This window comes from Furipterus horrens, unplaced genomic scaffold (assembly GCF_987537825.1).
Source record: "Furipterus horrens unplaced genomic scaffold, mFurHor1.1.pri manual_scaffold_4, whole genome shotgun sequence".
Lineage (NCBI taxonomy): Eukaryota > Metazoa > Chordata > Mammalia > Chiroptera > Furipteridae > Furipterus > Furipterus horrens.
In genome coordinates, this window is record NW_028327174.1 from 76,175,021 (window position 1) to 76,195,828 (window position 20,808).

The window sequence follows — 20,808 nt, forward strand, 5'->3', positions numbered from 1 at the left end:
GTGGTTGTGTTATTCATTTGAAATTTGACTTTGTTCATGTTTCTGTTTAGGTTTTTTAATTTTCCCCTCCATTTCATCTATTTTCATTTAGAATGTATGAAACATTAAAATACCCCCAAAATCAGAAATTCCCTCCTTCTTAGACCTATGTTCAGGAGTAAATAAGATTGTAAATGTTTAGATTTTACACATCACATGACATCTATTTAGGTTCAAGTAAGTGTCATCTAGCTATTCATTTAATAATATTGCTTTACCTATGTTTAATTACTCCTTTAATATTTCATACCTTTTCCTCCCATTAATGAAACCAAGTTGGAAAGCAAATGTGTGAATAATATTTATCTTTGACTTTGATATTTTAAGTTTTATTTGTACCTTTGTCACAATTGATTACAAAACACTATTGTATTTAGTTTCTAGTAAGGACTCACTGACCTATTTCATTCCTTAAAAGGTAGGAATATAGTTACTGTGTGTGGGATAAACATAATTTTACTGCAGGAATAATACAGAAAACATATCAGAGTTAGACCTCATTTCAATAGTGTTTTAAATGGGAAAAAATAGCCATAATTCCATATGAAGGTTATAATTGCTAGATTGGAGTGAAACAAACAAAGAGTCCTGAGGCGTGTCTTACAAAATGAGTGGGTTACGTGCTTAACTAATTCTGAGAGACAAGGTTTATAGATTAAGTCATGCTCCATGGGGGTGGTGCAGGAGGGAAACTTACATCATTAGAATTGCTTTTATTTTAATGTATTTCTTTTAAGAAAAGGCTTTGTTTCTGGAAGCACCTAATATTGCTGCATATTCCTCACAAATTTTTCTGTGCACACTCAACTAATGACTATAATGTGTATACTTTACTAGTAATAATCAATGAATATGTTGGAGAACAGATTTCTTCTCATGGTTAAATGTTTGCAATAACATTTATGGATCAAATTTAAGCATTCCTTTCATTGGGAGAAACATATGTGTAATAAAATCCTTTTATTTCTTTTTTATGTATAAAAATTATTGAATTTCATTTAAAAATCTTAAAATATTTTATTTTACTATGACATCATAACTAATCAATGGAAGAAATAAAAAAGAAAAGTAAATATATAGAGAGAACTCAAAAATGACAAAATAACTATGAATCTTAGTCTTAAACATTTATTAGAATCAAATAGAGCTGACATGTTCGGATCAAAAATGTAATAACCATGTGTGTGTGTCAGCAACATAACAATCTGCCTGAAATGGTTACTTTTACATATTCATGATAGTATATAGAAACATATTTTCTTGTCCACACCTTAATAGCAGTGTGAACTTAGACTTGTTAAATTATAAGTTGCATGCTTCATAGTGTTAGCTATAATACAACTTTAGTAAATGTCATAGCTCAATCTGATGGGAAAATCTGACGTATAACCCCATAGCACAAATATGTTAGAAAAAGCTTACTCATACATAGAGAAAGTTTAATATATTGCCAGTTTCATCAGGAAGTTTTAAAAGTAATATACAGATGCCTCCTGCTTGTTTAGTGCTCATCTTCCAAATGAGGCAAATACGATAGCCCCCCCAGCAGCCCCTCAGAGCCCAGGTCTTCTCCGTGCCATGGCAGGGGCTCCTGAAACTCACCACCCCTCCTGCAGATTTTTTTTTTCTGACCTCATGTGCATCCTTTATATGCCTATTTCTGTCCTTGCTGCTAGTGAGGTAAGTAGACGTTCCAGTTATCATCAGCAGGATGCACTGGGGTTCTAGCTGCATATTGAACCCCAGAACTTCATTGAGATTCTTTGGAAACACAATTTTTATTGTAAGGTTATTTTTGTGAGAAGTCGAGTTAAGTATTCAAAGCAATACAACTAAAAAATGTTACTGTAAGTCTACTGTGGTTCATGATTTTTAAAAATTTGTTATCTCCCATTGTGGGGTATTTCTCATTCTAAAATTCTGACCCTAGGATTATGCCTAAATTTTATTGGCCCTTTTGAAATGGTCTTCCTAAATGTTTGAGTATGTTTCTAACTAGTTACTATTTTTTCCCTTGTTATTTGCTTAAATTAAGCATTTAAGTGAAATATTCTAATAAATTTCTTTCTCCAGTGAAATTGTCAGCATGGCAAGCAATGATATTTGTTAGCCTTTCCACTTTTATTGCAATAAGATCTCTTGTAGATATCATAAAAAATTGAAGGCCACCATTGCTACAAAAGCTTGACTTTCTCTCACCTGATGCTGTAATTGTCATTAGGATTAGATCCTCTGTAGCTGTAGTCTCCAACCAACTTGGCATCTATAGCATAATACACACCCCTTTAACAGGATGCTTCTGTCTGCATTTCTGTTTGTCTATTCCAGGGTTATTCTGTATGCCTCTGCTCAAAATCTATGGATTCCTCAATACCTTATTTTTCAGTATTTCACCCCAATTTCCCCTACTGGAATTCAAAGGTATATATTTAAACTTGAAGAAAATAATACTAATTGACACAAAATTTTAAAAAATATTCTATTATAAGACAGGGGTAAAGTGACACCTTAGAAAGATGTTACTTATAGCAGCAATAAAGAGTTTTTGAACATTTTATTTTCTCAGCTGATCTCATTCATAACTACTGAAGTCATTTGACACTTCATCTTAAAGGATAAATATTTGACTTATCTTCAATTGTGAATAATTTATGTAATATATATCATACAATATTTTATCTCTGGGCTTAAGTCATTACCGCTGCATGTAATCATTTTTAAAAGATGGAATAATGTAAGAATATAGATGAGTTACATTTATTTCTAGGCTTATTTTATAGCCTTAGATCAATTAAATAATTTAATGTACTTGCCACTTAATGCACCTTTTAAAAAAGTAAAATAAAGGTCACAGAGAAAAACTATGACCTTAGAAAAGTTAGTTACTTCAAAACAAAACCTAATAATAATAATAATAATAATAATATAGGAGACATAAGTTCCAAAAAACTCTGAGTTTGTGAGACAGCAATGATACATCAAATAGGGCAATCTCAGAGATTGTGCTAAGACATATTATATTATTATTGATAGTTATGCTAAAGTATATAGTGAATTCTAACACATTCTGAACTATGAAACCAATCACATAGGGTTATCTAATAAGAATTATTTTAATCTAGCACACACTTCCATTTTGAGAACATAGAATATACAAAAGCCAGTGTTTAATTTCTCTTGTGATTATCTGGAAATATGGTGAATAGTTTAATCCAAAATTCCTATATAAGAAGGCACTAAAATGGAAATAATAATAATGAAGCTGAAGATCAAAGACTATCAGTATGAACCAGGGACCTAACATAAAACAGAAGTTCTTCAGAACCCCAGAGCTATTAAGTCTTGCACTTCAGGGAGAAGAATAAAACAAAATGTTATCATTTGCATTCTGTCAAATAATCTGGTGTTATTTTAGCATAAGAGTTCTAATTGCACTTTCCATAATCTGAACATTGTAGCTTCACTGTGACACTGCCTTTTTTACCCACTTATGGGGACAACAGAAATTGACCATTTGGTGTTATACACTAGCCTATCTCTAACTCAGTTCTATTCTGAACGCAATGGAAGTGAGTATCTACTAATTATAGGATTGTTTTAATGTGGAAATTAAATTGTTAACCAAAAAAGAAATTGCAGAAATTCTATAGTTTTATCCTATGTCTGAACTAATTATAATAATAAATCAGAACATTTATTAAATCAGAAATAAATATAATAATAAATCAGGAGATTTATTATTAGCAATTATAGGAAAGTTATTAACAACCATTTGGGGAAAATAGAAAGAATATTCAGTAATTTTAGTTTTTAATTTAACAATGTTGTGGTGTTTGAATTATTATTAATTAGCAGTTATTACCTATCTGATTAGGAAAAGATAGTTTTTCAAAAGATAGATTTTATATAAAAATGTAATGCTGTAAGGTAAAATCATAGAACTTACTGTCATAATACATGGCAACTATCTAGTCATGTGGCTTAGGAAATGTCAGGTATATTTCTGAACCTCAATATTATCTGTAAAAGGTGATTGATAATAAAGTTACCAAGCTAAGAGGTTGTTGAGAAGATGAATATGCAATATATGATAAATACTTTATAAGCTGAAAATAGTAAAATGCATTTGGTAGTAATATATGTACAATTCTATACTAATGTATAGGTACTTTCTGATAATTCAGAAATAAATAGATTGGGTAGACCTATTTTTTCAAAAAAGTAAAATCCTATAAAGAAAATTGATACTGACAAACTGAAGGCAGAGGTGGGATGAAAAATAAATTGGACACTGGCTGGTGTGGCTCAGTGAGTTGAGCTCCAGCCCGTGAACCCAAATGTTGCAGGTTTGATTCCCAGTCAGAGATCATGCCTGGGTTGCTGTGGGCCAGGTCTCTGGTTGGAGGAGTGCGAGAGAAAACCAATAGATGTTTCTCTCATACACTGGTGTTTCTCTCCCTCTTTCTCCCTCCCTTCCCCTCTCTCTAAAAAATAAGTAAAATCTAAAAAATAAATAAATAAATAAACAATGAAAAATAAATTGGAAACATATCAGAACACATTTTCAAACAAGATGTAATAGCTATGCAGTGCTGGGAGTAGGGAGGAGAGAAATTAAAGAAAAATTAACATAATAAACAAAAAAGTCAGAAATTGGGGGGAAATTGGAGATAATGGCTTAAGAGACTTAGGAATAGCCCTGAGTTATGAAGCCTAAAAATGGTCATTAGATTTGGGAAGGGTGGTTGAGGCATTACTTGCTGATAATGACTAAATAACAAGATGAAAAGGTTTTCCAAGACTCATTATATATGCTGTATAGCTAAAGGTTGGGGAGTGGTCAGACTCTAAATATAATTAAATTATTTAATCAAAATTTGATCTACTGAACACAATTGATCTCTTGAATGGCTGCAGGTTACAATAAGTAACAGCTAAAGCCAGGTCATAAATTTTTGAGTGAGATAGATTGAAGCTTGGATTCCAGTTCTACGACTTCCATAGCTATATAACTTTTTGCAAATCACTTATCTTTTTTGAGTCTCATTTCTCTCATCTGTTAAATGAGCGTGAAACTAATATCTATCTTATAAGACTGCCAAGGAGAAAAATGTGTTGCAATACTTTAGACTGAATAGCTTACTAAATAGTCAAGAAGTTAAGTATTCAGAGAGCTTGCTTCTGTCCATAGAACTGAAACATCAATTCACATCCTGAGAATTCAAATTGGTTCCTTAGAAATGAGTGAGCACTTGTGTGGGCATGATGTAGACTTATTTTTGTCCTAGGGGTTATTTTCTCAATTTTTTGTTAAGAATTCTAACAGACTTTCTGTAGCTTTTCTACCAGCTTCAATTGTTCTGTGCCTCTTGCTGGCAACTAACTACTTTCTGTCAATAGAGGTGGGACAATTTATTTGATGTTGCCTCCCTAAGAGGGAGAGGCCCTCTGGATGCAGAATGTGCCTGTCATGCAGATGACTTCCCTAATCTAATGAGGGAGAAAACTGAGCAGTCAGGAGAAAAAGTAGTGTTTGTAAAATCAGAGTGTGTTCTCTGTCCACACCTCTCCCATCCATGTAGGAATAGCTAGCACCAAAACCACATTCTGTAAGAATTCCTAATATTTGGCCTGACTTGAGAAGGATGCCTCTCATAGATGTCATCATGTCTGAGTCTATACATGGCTAAGTTGTCAGTGTCTTTGGACAACCACTTTCTCTCTCTGTGAGGTGTGTTTCCCTTTTATTCTTAGTGGTTTGGTTTATGGCACCTGCCCTTGTTCATGCAATTATGAGAAACTAAATTTTGTTCTTCTAAATCTGTATCTTCAGAATATAACCCGAATATACAAATTTAGGTTTTGGTTTGGTTTGGTTTCATCATTCATTCATTACCATAATGGGTTCCCTGAAGAGAAAGTACGTGTAGTTTACACACTATTAGCCTGGTAGTGGCAGGTAGAAGAATGTATGCCTGCTGCCTTAATGCGTTCTGTGCCTCAGCTCCCTCATTTATGTATATTAGTAGGAGGTATGCCAGTATTTTTTACTTGTCTCATAGGATTATATTGAATGTCAATTCTGTTAGCTTTAAAATGTTTACAAAGCTATTTGTTTCTCCAAAATTATCTCGTTTTGCAAAAGTACTAATTTTAAAAGAATCCCCATGGCAATAATATTCAATTAGATTTAGTTTAAAGTCTTTTGATTTTAGTTTTTTTTTTTTTAGTAAAATCCACTTCAATTTAAGTTTACTATGTGAAATTTTAAATTTTGTGTAAATGTTACCATCACCTAGTAATTACATTTTGTTCCATTTTATGGCCATTATTTATTTTTTATCTGACTGTTCTTGTAATTTTCATTTCAGTTGCCTTTAGGGAACAATATGAGAACTCTTCTAGAGCTAATGTAACTCATATCAATTCTTACCAATAAAAGTCAAAGATTATAAAAAATTATATAAACATTTTATTCACTTGGACAAGAGGCAGTCCGTTCAATTGCTAAACTGGTTCTTATACTAAACTGGTTATTCGATTTCATTACTTCAATTATAGAATAATAAATTCTTATAATCTTCTGAAGCACAAAATATCAGAAAGTCTTACTCATCTAAGACTTACTTTCTTAGCATAAGAAACATTTTTAAACTTTTGCACAAAACAAATCTCTGTCACATCAAGATGTCCAAAGTTATAATGGTTGTCTGGCATCACTTTTGGTATCCTTAGAAATTATTTTTTGATTTTGAGAAAAACCTCTAAGCTGTCAAGTTGAGTAATGTTTTTAACTTAATTTCCTCTGCTTTCAAAGTGTACACCTGTGAAGTAATATCTAGGTCACAGATAACATACACATCTCTCCCATTTTGATTTTTACTCTGTGGATTGGGATGCATGTGATTAGATGAATTTGTTTGACCAATAGAGCAATCTTGATGCCTGTATATCAACGTCTGTGAGCCTGGCTAGTCTCAAAGAAATTGTTGGCTAAGGTATTGAGTCATTAAGAAACCCTAACTTGAAGAAGAAAGATTAAACCCTAACTTGAAGAGGTAAAAACAAACAAACAAAAACCTTTTAATTTTCTAAATAAAAACTTTGTCATGTATTATCAAGAGTAGTCTAGGAAAACCATTCTTGTGAGTTCTAAGTCCTTGACCAGCAATATAAAAATTATTTAATTTTGATATACATTTAAATGTCCTGTTTCTTACATTTCTTTCTAACCAAAACTATTTGTCAAGTTCAGATCATAAGAAAGAATGCTTGCATTTTTGTAATGTTTTAGATATGTGTGGGGATAATCCCTTTTAGGAATAGTTTTAATATTTTATGAATGCTTGCAATAAACTTCTCTGGCAGATATTAACAAGAAAATCTGAAGGGAAAAATTTTATTTATATATCCTTGTTTTGCCTCTTCAAGAGAGAAAAGGAAAGAAAGAGAGAGAGAGAAGCGAGATGAGTAGAATCCCATAAGATTTAGATTTAATGAAACATGCCTGGTCTGTGTGTTTGGTAATTTTCAGGAACAGGAAATTTATTAGATGTTGAAGTGAAAATCTAAAGAGCTAAACATATAGATTAAAATTAAATTTGAGCTGTTTTAGAAAAAACGCACTGAAACTTTACAGAAAGAAGCTGTTATACAACCCCTGTCTTTAGAGAATAGTGTGAGCGCAGGGAGCAGCTGGAGGCCCTCGGATTCTCTAGCAATAAATAGTTTCTTCAATCTGTGGATTCTAACAAGCCATGCCAGCATCTTACATGTTGGTAACTGAAGTGTGGTAAACCAAAGGACCATGGTCTGGCTTGTACTCCACAGAGATCATGCCTTGCCTAGGAAGTTTAGATTTGATTGGACTCATTTCCAATGGATGAAGATCAGAAGCCTAAAAAAATTTAAATTGAATCTCAGATCATTTAAAAAATATAAGCTCTAAAATGCTACTTTCTAGTCCTATTTGGAATCTGCCTTTGAACAGAAGGGCAACCGTGGAGAAGATTAGGCCTCTTATGATTGTATCAAATATATCTCATGCCCTAGGGGACACAGGTCAAATTTCTCTGAAGCCCACTCTACTAAAAAGGTTCTGAAAGGCAAGTTTGGGATCTCATTGATTTACTGAATTATTTATTCGATTAATAAATTTCTGAACTCTTGGCATGAGCCAGTCAGTATGCTGGGCCTTGCAGATACAATGTAGGTGTAGCTCATATTTTATGCAATGTAAATTCTATTGCTCTGGTAAAGGTAACACCACTCATGATAAGGAATGCTAAATATTATAGAAAAGAGTAGTACAGAAATAGGACCTCTCCATAAAAGGAGGTAAATACATAAGAATGGAAATTGAAGTGTGGTTAGATCAGCGTTTCTCAACCTGTGGGTCGTGACCCCTTTGGGGGTCAAACGACCCTTTCACAGGGTCGCCTAAGACCATCAGAAAACACATATATAATTACATATTGTTTTCGTGATTAATCACTATGCTTTAGTTATGATTGGGGGTCACCACAACATGAGGAACTGTGTTAAAGGGTTGCAGCATTAGGAAGGTTGAGAATCACTGGATTAGATAAATTAAAATGAAATTAATTGCTCTCATGTTAAGAATTAAGGTGGAAAGGAACCTTCATAGTGTTAATCCTTTCTAAGATTAACATGCTTGTATACTGTTTTCAGTTTGTTGTTTGCCAATGAGTGCTTTTAGATAGCAGTTAAGAGAAATCTGTATAAGTCATAACAAAAAAGAGGTAATCTTTTCTAGTATACCAAATTATTAGAGCCAAGAACTAAGAAATTTACTCTAAAGTCATATGAAAGGGGTGTACTTAGATGTGACCACCTTAGCTATATATGTATCTTAGAGCAGAGTAAATCTATCTTGACCTTATCACTTAGAAAACAGTATTTTGGTAGCCTCAAAAAATATTTCAAAGTATAAAGACTCAAATTTCCTTTGAAGTGAATAAAGAAAGATATAGGAAGTAGTAAAAAAAAAGTTGAAAGAAAAAAGTTATAAGAAAATTATTTCATAATATCAAAATCAATTATTGAGTTCTACTGTATTTATGTCACTTTTTTTAGAGCGGTGTAGTTAAGAGAAAAATTTAATCTTTGTCTTTAAGGAATGTATGAATTATAATAAAAGGAAAATTTCAATATAGAAAATAGATGAATAAAACATGTCCTATTCTCAAATGTTTACTTAGATAAGGATATGGTATTCATGCTTTCTTATTTGTAATGATAGTTGAATCAGCATTATCTCTAAGTTTGCTAGTAATTTGAACACTATGATTTGAACTACCCTGGCTGGTTTGGCTGAGTGGATTGAGCGTCGGCCTCCGAGCTAAGTGTCGCTGGTTCGATCTTCCAGTCAGGGCACATCAGAGAAGGAAAACTCTGACTCCAAAAAACCTCCGCTGCCTTGCGGCATACCTCTTCAGGGGAAAGGCTAAGGGAGTAAACCCTGACAGAAAATCCGGAGCCGGAGTCCCTAAGGCGGTTTGACGTTGTAGTCAACACCGGCAACTCCTGCGGCGCACCTGAAGCCAAGCTGTATTGACTCCGTCTTTCCCTTGGATCCTTCAGCTGCGAAGAGAGGGGGGGTCTGCTGCATGGGCAACAGCAGACCCTCCATATCACCCTGCCCAGGCTCTGTAGCTTCAGCTTCACTGGAGAGGACACTCCAGCGTCATCGTAAGATGTCGATTCGACACGGGGGGAGACAGATACCGTGTCACTCCCGAGTCGGACTGCACAGCCATTCTCGGCGGTGCAGATAGACTCTTAAGAAGCTACACCATCGTCTCTCGAGACGGACGGCTGCCGACGCCAACGACGATGATTTGAACTTGAATCCTAAGAAATCAAATTCAAATTATGATTCTATGCTTGGTGTTATATAGTTAGAGAATCAGACCTTGGCTATTTATGGTTTCTTAAATTATCACATATATGTTACATCTTTTAAACAGCTTTCAGTTCTTATGAATTGACTTTGCAGATATGTTTCAAAGGAACAAAGAAAGATTTTACAATTAACAAGTTTCCTAAAGTAAATGCTATGAGAAAATAGAGATCAAGGGCCTAGAGTTGGAAAGAAGATTGAAGTTGGGTCAAGCTGAGGAGAATGGTCTTGATAAATGTATTATGTTGTAATTATGTTATAATTTGGACTTCCTTCCAAGGTTCTTTGACTGTGACCTTCTGAGGGGAGGTGGTGACTCATTTGGACCTCTAAAAATGGGGAGAAACAACAGGGATAATGCTTTTGTTGTTCTTTATTCTCTGTTATCTACTATTTATTCCTTGGGAAGTTGCCTTTGTAAACTGTAAATCCTATAAGTTGAAAAGAAATTATCTTGTTATTGGAATTGCACAGAAAAGGATTATCATAGAAACATAATTAGCACCAGTATTTTTAGTATTTTTATTGAACATATTCATCATAATGAATAAAAAGGGGTGTGGTAATATTATAAAAATAAATAAATTAAGTCACGCTGAACAATTACTTAAATAGATACCTTCAAACTTCAATTTTAAAAAGTGTTTCTACGTCATCTTTTTAAGGAGATAGCAATAATTATAAATTCTCTTCTTCTTTTGGAATCTTTTAAACAAAAAACCTTTCTGGAAAATTGAGTATTGCTATAATGCTGAAACATTGTTCAGAATAAAATAGCTAATAAATATGTTAATGAGATGTACCCAGATAATTCTCAATCTCTGAAAATCTCTATTATCTTCTTTTAAAAATGCTATTTAGGGTAATTAAGTGTTGTTTTCCATTTTCTGGGAAAGAGCAGATATGACTGATATCCCTGAGATCACAGTTTCATGTGCTAATTGATGTTGTCTGTACAAGGGAATAAGTTAACAGTCGATGTAAGGATTTGGTACTGGGAATCTTTAAACTATACTTGAGAGAATTATAGCAAGGGCTAAAAGTAATTTTATGCTTGCATCCCTCTTTTCCTTCTTTCTTTATTTCTTTCCACCATTCCTATGCAGCTGAATTCTTGGGTTCTCTCTCCCCTCTCTCTTTCTTTCCAATCTTTCCTTCTGTTTCTTTCTCCTTTAACACTGCTCTTCTTTAGGAAAATAAGACGCTGAAAAAATATATAATTTCAATCAGCCACCAAAGAGTAAAGTCCTAATCATTCCAGTACTCAGTAAGCCATGCCTGAAGACCCAGCCTTTCCTCTGGGTTTAATAGGATGAGACAAGTGGTGTAATAGGAATTGAGAAATGTGGCTGTACTGATAAGGAAACCTTCCCAGAAAGTTTGAATTAGCAGCAGTTCACCAGATTCACTTTGGGAGTGTTTCACTGCTATTATAGTGCCTGTTTTATCCTTTGGTTTCTATGGATGTATCACCTAGGATAATGACCCTCCATCTATTTGCACAGGTGCAAGAAAAAAAGGCCCTGAAATGTACACACAGGCTCACACATACACATAAGCATGCCAAGCATACTAAATTATAGAAAAGAATCATTTATCAATAAAGTAAATGTTATGAAGTCCAGTGACTCATCATTCACGGTTTACTCATTGCACAAATTAAAAGGTAATTTTGAAGTCAGTTGACAGATTGGACCAGAGGCATAAATCTAAGCCATCCAGGAAGTGGAGCTGTGCACGGCAACATGATGGGAACAGCTGCTCCCTTGGTGTTGCTCACACTTAGGTTGGCTTTAGAGACACTAATGACAGCAAAACCAATTAGCAGGTTAGAAATTGCCAGAAAACAGGGGTACCTTGCTTAAGAATCACTAAAAATGAATAGTATTTTGGATAATGATATTCTTTGTTCACCTAAGGATTTATAGAATACAAGTGCTTTGGGTGTAAACATCTGCTGTTTCAGGAGAGTACCCATCACTCAGGTGCCAGCTGACATGGCAGTGGGGTACTTTGTACATCTGGGAAGATTTTAACATCTGTGGTACCTGCTGAATTTTCAACCATGGACTAAAACTTGTAATCGGGTTTTTCTTTTCTTTTAAATAAAGTAAACCTGGTTCATATAATGAATTGTTGCATAGCTTAATGTAAAAACGTCTTCCAAATGATATTTTATTTAAATGTAAATGTGGACTATAAGTTATGAAAGAGAATGTGGCTTTTCGTATTCTTGTTTTTCTAATGCCTGGGACCAAAGTCACCTTTGAACTTGCAAAGTAAGCTTCTAAACTTAAATCTTACTTTTGCGATTTAAGTTCTTTGTTTTCACTGCTAGAAGACAAATGCTACCTAAAGCTTTGTCAGCAGCATGATTTTCCTGTAAAGACAGGGGCACTGAATTAAAAGAGGAAACGGGAGGACTCTGGAACTTTTAGGTCATGGCTTTGGGATCAGACCACTCAGCAGTTTCAGGTTGTGTGGATAATCAAAGTCAATACAAAATAATTACACAGTTAGAAGGATCTCCAGATACTTAATCCAGTGCCTTACACCCAAGAGAAACTAGCTCTGCTCTAAACTTACCTCCTCATGAATATCTAGGTTATGTGAAAGAAATGGGAACCCTAGATTCACGTCCTGCACCTACTAAGAACATTGCATGCAAATGTGTCTTGATTACTAACAGGTGTTCAGGAAGAGATTATTGTTTTTATAAGCATGATATAAACATCATACAATGGTTTTCTACATTCCCAAGATTAGCAATGGGAGGCAGTGATGGCCAAAATGCCACTCATTTTTCATGTTACGTTGACAGAGATTTTAGGATTTCTGACAATGTCCCATCTGCTAAGTGGTTTTGTCATTTTTAGTATCTCTTATTATGTTATATCTTAAAACACCATATCAAGTGCAACTTCCTCCATGAAACCTTACTAATTTTAGTACCCATTCATTATTTTATTTTTGGTTTCTTTATTTAGTAAGGCTTTAGAATATATACATAACTCTATAATATAGATATAAATTAGCATATAAAGTAGTATTTTCCGTCTTTCCACCTTGAGAAGTCCCTAGAGCCCATCACAATGCTTTCTACTTCATCCTTAATCAGTAAAATGTTAGTTCATAATGTTTTTTTTTCTAAATATGATTGAAACTAATTTTCTCTATTGTTCTGTCCAAGAGAGAGATGAGGACTATCATGAGAAGTGCTGATTTCAATTCTCTATTTCAACATTATATTTTTCTTGATTCATTCTATTTTAGTGCTCCCTTTTATTCTACAGAGGTCAAATACTATAAGAACAAAGTAAAACAAATATTTCTAAGTTCCATTAATGTTCTATTTTCTTTAAGTAAAATTTAATATGACAAAATTAGTGTACAACAAAAGATTTTGGATGGTCCCTTGGAATTCAATTTTACTTTTTAGGAAAGCTTTTTCCTAAAGAAAAGAGCAATGATTCTTTAAGTTTTTGTGAAGTAGTAGAATTCAAAAACCCTGAAGTAATGTTTTAAGTTAGATTGGTGGATTAGTCCAAGGATATTTGAAAGTTTTAGGCAAACTTTCCTTGAAAATAAAGAGACAGAACTTTTAATCAATATTCAACATTAGGCTACCATATGTAACTGCATCCTATTCAGACCCGTAATGTTTCCTTTAATCCCATCACCTTTGACTACTGGTCAAAATACAAAATAGAGGAAATATTTTCAATGGACTATTATCTACAACCAACTGCTTTCACAAATCTCTTTTCTATATTCTGTAACCTGCATCCTATATTTCTTTTCAAAATGACTCCTTCTTTCTCCTTGAGCTAATAAACACCCAGTTGCTTCACTTGACAAGAAATAGAGGCAACCCAAGTGGATGCTGTTCATTCCATTACACCTAGAGAGGAAGCAGGGAATGGGGAGGAGACAGCTGCCAGTGGGGATGATGTCATAAATTCCCATGCTACTTGAAGTCCATCACTTTCCTCTCATGCACACACATCTGAGCACTGTGTGCTAATCATTGAAGACAATGGAATCTGGCTTAATATCTTATTTAGACCCCAGTTTCAAGCATCTCTTTTATAACATCAGCCTCTTTATAGAGGACCCATAATTTATCCCAACATAATTCACCAACATTCCACTCAACAAACATCATCAAAGCTCAGGTCTAAAGCAAAAAAATTCAATTTAAGTTCTTATTAGACGCTCTCTCTACTTTCAATGTTCGTGCCCTTCAATTCTACAATTATTAACTTGGTCATCCCCAAACACTACATGAATTTGTGCAGTCATGATTTCCATTGTCACATGTCCAGTGTTCTTATTCTAGTATTCAAAGACCATCAAAATTGGTTCTTAATCTATGACTCTAGACATTTTGTATTACTTGTACAAGGTTATAATTAATCTAACAGTTCTCCAAATATGCCTAATCTTCCAGACACTCTCATGGCCTCCCTTCTACCCACTAGCTTCAATCACTCCCCTTTAGGATATTCTATGACCTCTAAATAGAAAAGTGTCTATGTTCATCTCAGAAGTTACACAGAATTGTAACTATTTGAAACCATCTCTTGGTTTTATGGTTAACTGTATATTTTATCTAAGTCTCCTTAGCTAGTTAATAGGTGGAATCAGCGCCCTCTGTTAATAAATTAGGATATTATTTGTTCAGTGTCTACCTCTAGTTAGCTCTAACTTTTTACTCTGCTGAACTACAGTTGTATGATATGTAATACAAGAATGTTGGCTCAAGTGTTGACTTAAATTTTGTATGCATTTTGTGAAATTATAAGAAAATATGACCAGGGCTATCTATGTTTATTTTTTCCACATTTTTCGTTGTGTAGTGGCCTAAAAATAGTAGATATTCAGTAAGTATTCATCAATATTTATTGACTAAGAAGGAGGTGAATATTTACTAAATATTGTAGAAAGGATTTACTCTCTTTTCTAGAGAGCACAATTATTTTTAAGGAGTTAATAATCCACTTAAGAATATAGTTCTCAGTCATCTACCACTTCTTTGCACCATATCTGTGATTGGATTTCCCCAATTAGTTCTATAAAAAGCATGACATCCCAGGTTTGGAAAAATGGGCTTTTAAGTTTTAGTGACAAGTTGTACAACACAACAGTTTATTTGAAAAGATTTTGCAAAACCTCTCAATTACATCTCATCATCGTGGTTCTTGCCTTCTTGAATATTCTTTAACAAAACTGTGTAAAGTTCACCTTGTATTTCACCAATAACAAAGCCCCATCACATGGTTCATGATGGTATCTTATAAACATGCTAAGTTATATCTTTCAGAAGCCCTTATCTTTTGATGTTTGACTTCATTTGTCTTTAAAGACTAACTAAAAGAATTATTTTAAATTAAGTTATAACAAACTGCATAGTTTCTATTTAAAAAGTGAAAATTAGCTACTGAGTCAGCCTTTCATTTTATTTGTGTACCATGTACTATTTGTAAGTGAACTTCCCTTTAGGCTTGTTTATCTTGGGAAGTCAGAATGAAAATACAACATAATTCCTGAAAACATGTTAGCTGATCCAAACCCCCTTAAAGAATTGTTTTAAAGACAGGCTATTTTATTTACTGCAATAAATAAAGTAAAAGATTGTTGTGATTAAAATGTGAGGGAAATTAAGTTAACATGTACTTAATACACAAAGAAAATAAAATTAACTTGTGATAGGTTTCAAAACAGAAGAGTTCCTTATTTATAATCAGCTCACCTTATTTACCTCAGTATTTTATTTTTTAAAAGATAATTTTGGAGAAATTGTGCTTTTTTGACTAAAATTTTATTTTAATAAACACACGCATATATTGTTGAGTGTGTAACCCCATCCTAACTGAGATTAATTTTCACTATGAAGTGCTTGAGAGTAAAAGAGAATAATTTTGAAGCAAAAGTGGGTTTTTCCCCTTAGATTTGGGACATGACTCAACATTTGAGACTTAAAATTTCCCAAAAGATGTTGCAAAGACAAATTGTAATCCAATTTAAAATAAAATTTTTAGAGCAATTTCTGTTTTTAGATGCAAAGTCTGGAAACGCGTGGGCAAAGAACAACTTCACTCACCTCACCCGCGTATGACATCTCCTTCCTCAATAATTTTTTAGGAAACCAAGTTAAAATGAATGTATACTCACAGATATGTATGGAACAGAAAGGAATTTGGAAATATTACAGCAATTTAGATGTTGGATTTGTTTCAGAATAAGGGACTATTTCATATAATATGCTTATATTATCTATGTGTGTGTGTATATATGTATTTATACATACCTAACATATATATTATGTGTATGTTTTCCTTCTTTATAGGAGTGCACAATTTCTGATTATTCAATGATGTATTTAGGCAAATGTTACCAAGCCAAACCTTTATCCTCTGCTCAGAAAGTGAGATCAGCAGCGCTTATGTGAAACACTCATGGAATCATTGGTCTTTGGTGTCAATATAGTCACATTAGCATTGTACTTCACTCATGATGCGGGTTTGGGCAATGTAAGTCAAACAACACAAATCTAACTATTAATGGCAAATCACTTGTGTTTCGTATAGCAAGAGTAAAGTTTGGAAATTGTGCTCTGCCTGCCTTTATTTAGTCATCTGTCCAGCCAGCATGCTTCCCATTCCCACCTAAAACTGAAGGCAGCACTTCTTGGCTTTACTCTTGTACTTTTCTTAATATTCCTTAGCCTTGTAGAAAAAGATATGAGGAAGAATAAAAGAAGTTCAAACTATGCAATTTCCTCTTTAATGTCACCATCTCCTTAACATTGTTCAGAGAAAAAACTCAGATACATTTTTCTAAATAGTAATGTCCATGAGAGAGTATAGGCTATAATGCAGGTAGATAAGGTTACAGCAGATTTACATGATACAGTAAAGAATGCTATATATTATATGGTAGAGAATGCTAACATTAAAACCCTATCATTTTTATTTCAGTAAAATGTTCTTTTGAAAATATTTAAAATGTGAAAAAAAATTATTTTTTAAGATCATCTCTCTTCCAAGGAGAGAACAAATTTATTCACTCTCTAAGAACTTGTTGGGTATTTGGTTTATACCAAGGCATCTCCTAACTGGAGATACAGCAGGAAATAAGAAAGACAGAGTTTCTGCCCCCAGGAGCTTACAGTCCAGTAATCGTCGTCGGCAGCCGTCCGTCTCGAGAGACAATGGCGTAGCTTCTTGAGAGTCTATCTGCACCGCCGAGAATGGCTGTGCAGTCCGACTCGGGAGTGACAATCCCTGCCACACTTGATACAGGTGAAGGCAGATGGCCGTTGTTGCTGCTGTAGACGCTGCTTCCGCCTCGATCTTTTCTGGACCGCCTCCTCGTTGCGCGCAGCCTCTGCCCGTGACGTACCTTGCCTGACCGCGAGCCTCCAGGCTAGGCGGTCGTCTGCTTGAACTTCCCATGTGTTGAGATTGATGGAGCATTGTGTCATGTCCTTTTTGCAGATGTCTTTGAACCGCAGTTTTGGGCGCCCTGTCATCCTCTTGCCTTCTGCTAGCTTGCCGTAGAGGAGGTCTTTGGGGATACGGCCTGCATCCATTCTTTTGACATGGCCGAGCCACCTGAGGCGTCTCTCGCTAAGAACTGCATGCAAACTGCTCATATTGGCTCGCTTCAGCACCTCGGTGTTGGGGACCTTATCCTGCCAGGCGACATGCAGGACGCGTCGCAGGCACCTCATGTGGAAGCTGTTGAGTTTCCTTTCGTGCCTTGCGTAGGTGGTCCACGTCTCGCTGCCGTAGAGGAGAGTGCTGAGTACGCAGGCTTGGTAGATGCGCAGTCTGGTTTTCTCAGTGAGGCTGGAATTGTTCCACGCTCGCGGGTTCAGTCTGGCCATAACTGTGGCTGCCCTGGCGATTCTCCGGTTGACCTCCAAGTTGACTGACAGAGAGCTCGAGATGGTGGACCCGAGGTAAGTGAAGTCGTTGACAACCTCCAGGGTGTACCCGTCGATGGTGATGCATGGGGGAGTCCCCGTGCCTTGAGCCATAACATTCGTCTTCATCAGGCTGATGGCTAGTCCGAACTCCTTGCATGCGTGGGAAAGGCAAGTGACTAGCTGCTGGAGTCCCTCTTCGGAGTGTGATGTCAAAGCTGCGTCGTCGGCGAAGAGCATCTCACGGATGAGCACCTCTTTGACTTTGTTCTTGGCTCGTAGATGGGCCAGGTTGTAGAGCTTGCCATCGGATCTGGTGTGAATGAAGACACCCTCGCTGCAGTCCTTAAAGGCGTATTGAAGGAGCATGGAGAAGAAGATTCCGAACAGCGTAGGCGCGAGGACGCAGCCCTGCTTTACTCCGCTGCTGACTGGGAAGGCCTCAGAGGTTGCGCCGTTGTAGGACACCGTGCTGTGCATGTTGTCGTGAAAGGACATGACCACAGCAAGCAGATGTGGTGGACAGCCAATCTTCCGTAGCAAGCTGAAGAGACCGCTTCGACTGACCAGATCAAACGCCTTCGTAAGGTCGATAAAGGCGAGGTAGTGTGGTTTATGCTGCTCGTGACACTTCTCCTGCAGCTGGCGTAGGGAGAAGATCATGTCCGCTGTTGATCGGCCAGCTCTGAAGCCACACTGGGACTCTGGGTAGATGCGGGAAGCAAGGGTCTGCAGGCGGGCAAGAGCGACCCGGGCGAATACTTTGCCGACGACGCTGAGGAGAGAGATGCCCCGGTAGTTGTTGCAGTCGCTGCGGTCTCCTTTGTTCTTGTACATGGTGATAATGTTGGCATCTCTCATATCCTGGGGGATGTAACCCTCCTTCCAGCAGCGACAGAGTAGATGGTGGAGCGGCTGTAGCAGGACTGGTTTCCCGCTCTTTAGGATTTCTGGAGGGATTCCGTCGCTTCCTGGTGCTTTCCCGCAAGCGAGGCGGTCGATGGCTTTGCTGAGTTCTGCCGCAGTAGGTGGGGTGTCTAGCTCCTCCATGACTGGTAGGTCTGGGATGGCGTTAAGAGCAGTGTCTGTTACGGTGTTCTTCATTGCGTACAGCTCGAGGTAGTGCTCGGTCCACCGCCGCATTTGCTGTTCCTGGTCAGTGATGACCTCACCTGTCTTGGACTTAAGGGGGGCGATCTTGGAGGGGATTGGGCCTGTTGCCTTCTTGATACCCTCATACATTCCTCGTGCGTTGCCTATATCGGCGGCTTCCTGAATGCTTCTGCACAGGTTTAGCCAATAGGTGTTGGCACAGTGGCAGGCGGTCTTCTGGACTTTGTTCCTGGCAGCCCGTAGAGCTTGAAGTGTACTGGGAGTGGGCGTGACCTTGTAAGCCAGTAGGGCCTTCCTCTTAGCCTCGATCACGGGTTCCATTTCTTCCCAGTGAGCCTCGTACCAGTCAGCGTTCTTCCGCTCTTTCTTCCCATAAGCAATAATGGCGGAGTTGTATATGGCGTCGCGGAGACGTGGCCAATTGGATTCGATAATGTCATCTGCCGCCACTCCCTCGCCGAGTGCATCTTCCATCCTGTTGATGAATTGCTGGGTCTTAACTGGGTTGCTGGCACAACTGGTGTTGATGCGTGGGCGACCCTTCATCTTGGAGTGGTACAACCTCTTCGGCGTTATGCGCACCTTGCTTACCACGAGGGCATGGTCCGTGTCGCAGTCTGCACTGTGGTAGCTGCGGGTGAGGAGGGTGCTGCCAATATCCGTTCTTCTGGTGATGACGAGGTCAAGCTGGTGCCAATGGCGGGAGCGGGGGTGCCTCCATGACACCTGGTGGATCCACCAAGTCCAGTAATACTTAATGGATAAAAGCATGTATTTGTCAAACCAGGAACTACTCAAACTACTAGACTCAGCAGCTCTATAATGTCCATTGCATATTACATTGAATACATAATAAACACTGTATTTTTCACTCCATAAGGCACACATTTTTTCCCCTAAAAGTGGGGGGTGGGGCGGAATGTCTGTGCATCTTATGGAGAGAATATTGCATTGGAGACCTTTTTTTTTTTTTTAATATGGTTTATTGCTTATACTGTTACAGTTGTCCCAATTTCCCTTCACTCTGCTCCCCTCCACCCGGTGGCCCCCCTTCCTTCCAGTTGTCCAGCCCTTTTAGTCCATGTCCATTGGTTGTGCATATAGTTCTTCTCAACCTTTTCCTGTCTACTCCATTCCCTCCTACTATGCTTCTTAATTCCTGTACCATCTCCCTCCCTTCCCCCTCCTCCCCCTCCCTCCTGACCTCCCCCCAATATGTTCCCCATACCTATAGTTCTTTTTCCACTCTTGTTGACTATTTAGTTTGCCTTTGTTTCAATTCCCTAGCTTCTGTTGTTGATTCTTGCGATGCACTTTTCATTTTAATGTTCATAGTTTTGATCCTCCTTCTTCTAAACCAGTCCCTTTAACATCTCTTATAATAGTGGTTTGGATCTAATGAACTCTTTCAGTTTTATTTTGTCCTGGAAGCACTGTCTCTGCCCTTCTATTCTGAATGACAATTTCGCTGGATAGAGTATTCGTGGTTGTAGGTTTTGGATTTTCATTACTTTGAATATTTCTTGCCAGTCTCTTCTTGCCTGTAGGGTTTCCCTTGAGAAGTCAGCTGATAGTCTAATTGGGACCCCTTTGTACATAGTTCTTTTCTTCTCTCTTGCTGCTTTTAAGATTCTCTCTTTATCTTTAATTTTTGACATTTTGATTATAATGTGTCTTGGAGTGGTTCTCCCTGGGTCCAGTCTCTTGGGAACTCTCCTTGCTTCCTGGACCTGCAGGTCTATTCCCTTCCCCAAGTCTGGGAAGTTCTCCTTTATTATATTTTCACTCAATTTTTCAAGTTCTA